General features: G+C 45.0%; 1 non-coding gene across 1 annotated transcript; it reads left to right on the top strand.

Moving 5' to 3' along the window:
* Positions 1-1,761: 1,761 nt before the first annotated feature.
* trnav-cac lies at positions 1,762-1,834 on the top strand. The gene has a single exon. It is a non-coding gene; the product is annotated as a tRNA-Val (tRNA).
* Positions 1,835-3,557: the final 1,723 nt, after the last annotated feature.

The following is a 3,557-nucleotide window of genomic DNA, read 5'->3' as shown; positions in this document are numbered from 1 at the left end:
TTTGTAGCTGAAAAGAGTCAGAGAAGATAGACTCAGCTTACCATTGATTTTTGTCTGGATTGATGGGCTATCAATATCTGTTGCGAAATTGACATTGCAGACGGACACATCCCAGCCGCTGTGCGATTCGGAGAGGGTTCATGGAACTCTTTTCATGTGACTTTGCATCTGTCGTTATGCACGAGCACAATTGGAAATGCAAGAAAAGGGGGCGTGTGGCCGTCTGGTAGTGTGGCCGTGTGGTCTAAAGCCTGGATTTAAGTTCCCGTCTCGAAAGGGGCGTCGGTTCGAATCCCACCAATGACATCCCTGCGTGTCAACTTCAACGCTGCAGCGTGTTAAAATGCTGTTTCGGTCCTCACTGCATTGATGTTGAAAACAAAATAAAAATGGGTTTGCTTCCCGGGAATTAGCTGTGGTGCGGTATAGTGCTAAATATTTCAAAGTGTCTCTGCTGTCATGATCGTGTTCGCCTCCCGCTCGGAAAATCGCAAGCAGCTCTGCTGTTCCAGGCAAGTTTATAATTTACTGGAACGGAATGGAGACTGTTATTTCATCACTGTTGTGAAACAAAGTCCTGCGGTGACTCCACTCGTCGTTATTTGGTTTTCTGGCTAATGGGAAAATCGTTCCAATGAATTTCGATGTGATATGTTTCCGTCGTGGAGACATCGGAAGGGAAAGGTAATCCAATCGAGACTGTGATTGGTGAAATTCAGTTTTTGTGGCCCATTCTTATTATCTTCTTTCTTTCTCTCTTTTCAGCATTGTCTGGGAAGTGGTGGTGCACTAAGGCTGCAGTATGTTTGAAAGAGTAGTTTGGAATTGCCCTGTTGTTAGTTGTGAGATTACTTTATGACTCATGCCCTCGAACTGTATCACATTTAGCATTCATGCATCTCTGCATCTGAAAATGCATTAGGTTTGTCAGTTTTGTTTGTGTTCCGTGTTAAATGCTTTCTATTTTGTGATTCGCTCAATACATTAAGAGGTAACAGGGTTTCTGAGGTAACTTCAAACAGCAATAATCTGGGAAAATTTCACGGATTATGGTCAGTCGGAGCAAATTTAAGAAAGTCGTTCGTTTCTGCAGTGTTTCACAAAACTACCTTTCCCGTGAGCAGTCGAACAGACTAAATGATTGTGCCACAAACTGCGATGGTAAGTTCCGCTAAAAAGTAATCCCTGAAAACCGGTGTAAGCAACACAACGTAATTGGGGTACACCGCGTCGAAACAGATACTTTGGGGTATCTCGTCTATGCTCACCACATAGCCAAAATTAAACAAGTCCCGTTCCCCAGCATTTGGCCCCAATCCCTCTAAACGCATCCTATCCAGAAACTCACCCGATTACCTTTGCAATTTTCAGAGTGTAATAGCCTCCTCCACTTCCTCTGGTAGATCATTCCAAACACGCACAACCTTCTTTGTGGGAAATGTGCCTCAGGCCCTTTGTCACTTTCAGCCCACTCACCTTAAAGCTATGCTGTCGAGTTTTCAACTCACCCCAACTTGTGTAAATCGCGTAAATACTCAGTTTACAACCCTTCCATAAGATCATGTCGCAGCCGTTTACGCTGCAGGGAAAGTCGTCCCAGCCTATTCCACCTCGCCATACGGTCCAAACATTTGACATCTTTGTCTATGTTTTGTCATCAATTTCACGTGTCTTTTTTTTAAGTTTTCAACGTGAAACGTAGAATGGCTTCAACTTTCAGTGCTGGATGCCACTGCGCCGCCGCACAGGCGGCAGCGGCTGGTTTCTGTAGTGTAGTGGTCATCACGTTCGCCTCACACGCAAAAGGTCCCCAGTTCGAAACTGGGCAGAAACTGCTTTGTTCTTCAACTGCAGCCTTTTACATGGACAAGAGCTGAGCTTTTTTGCTTGCTTTCCCATCTGCAAACCTGCCTTAGAATTTGCTTGAACAAATCTGTCAAATGTACCCCAAAGTCGTCTCTGAAAGACCTCATTTGGAAGCTGTCTGTCGTTATTCAACGCGCGAGAATTGGCACCAGATGTCCTGACTCATGTTTTGGAGCAGTTCGCACGTTAGTGGCTCATTCAATCAGCAACAACAATGAAAGAAATTACACTCTCAGAGGAACCTCTGGACCTGTGCTTTCATAGCGTGGCTCATATTAAAGTGCGCCCCGTGATCTAAGCCATGTTGGAACTGAAACGGAGGAATCGACAGAGAGGCTACAGAATGACATCGCATCCATTTGGTTTTCTTTAAATCACTGACGAGCAGGAAAATGTAAACGGGGAGGGCGAGTGGGGAAGTGAGACAGTTGCAGCTCTGGTGAAACTCCTTCTTTGTGATTCACTCAGCAGCCAGAGACGTGAAGGTGACTCAGGCGTGAGAGCTCTTCACATCGAGAACAAAAAGCACTCAAGTGCAGTTAGCACCTCTTTGACATCTTCATGTGTGGGGGTTAAGTAATCACCTTTTGACTTCTGTTAATATACTCGGAAACTGCCTTTTAGATTGAGGTGAACAGAAACTGCATCTCTAATAAGCACCATGGAATTTAGTAAACTTTCTGACTCACTTTCCATTGATTACCACACTGGTTTCCACCTAAACTGGCAGCCGTCAGGCTCATGTCCAGGTGGAGACATCTCTGCAGCAAGTTGCACGGTTAAGGTAAAAGGCAAGGCAAGTGTCAACTCGAACTGGCACCGAGGTTTGAGCATCATCACAATGTGATCTGTCCTTCTCGGATTGTACTGCTACCTCCACTTTTCCATTCGATAACATTCCTTGGGACGTTTAATCTGCAAAACAGACGTCGTAACCATAAGTATGCTGCTCGGTCTGATGTGCAATAAGGCCTGCTCAGCTTTGTCCATTTTCCCTGTAGTCCGGTGTGTTTCATGTTCCGTTCAAACGTGAAAGTTGTTCTGTTTCGAGCAATGTGCGAAATCATTTACCAAAGCAAGAATCGAAATTGCAGTAATGTCACACAGCTCTTGGTTTTTTTGTTGAATCAGAATCGAATTTCCATTCTCTCATACAGACATTACATTTACGGCTCAAACAAGTCTCAGAAGGTAGGATCAGCTTCCCATTGGTTTTTATGTGAATGAAGGGTTATAATTATCTGCTGCAAATTTGATATTGTAGCTGGGCAGATCCCAGCAGTAGTGCGAGCAGAGCAGGGATCGTGGAACTCTTTCCCTGTGACTTTGGTTCTGTTGTTTTGCAGGCACGCCATTGAAAGTGTAAGAAAATGTGCGACTCTGGTGGCTGGTCTTCTGGCCGCGTGGTTGAAGGTGCTGTGTTATACATAAATCTTTAATGAGGTTTGTGTTCGAATCCCACTCTTTGTGTGCGTTGCCGGTTTTACTGCAGCGTGCTAATGTTCAGTGTTTAAATTCCAACACGACCAGTTTACTTTGCTTATTGGAAATGTATCTCTGATTTGGGGGAATGCACCCTCTCCAATGTGCCAGTGTCCATGCTGTAGTGATCACATTCGCCTCCCACACGAAAAGCCCGGACCTCAAGCGGTTCCACTGCTGCATCATGTTCCGGCCAAGTTGTGTTGTTC

The sequence above is a fragment of the Chiloscyllium plagiosum genome, unplaced genomic scaffold (genome assembly GCF_004010195.1).
Source record: "Chiloscyllium plagiosum isolate BGI_BamShark_2017 unplaced genomic scaffold, ASM401019v2 scaf_37237, whole genome shotgun sequence".
Taxonomy (NCBI): Eukaryota; Metazoa; Chordata; class Chondrichthyes; order Orectolobiformes; family Hemiscylliidae; genus Chiloscyllium; species Chiloscyllium plagiosum.
The sequence above is the reverse complement of the archived record's forward strand: the minus strand, read 5'-3'. Positions and strand labels throughout refer to the sequence as shown.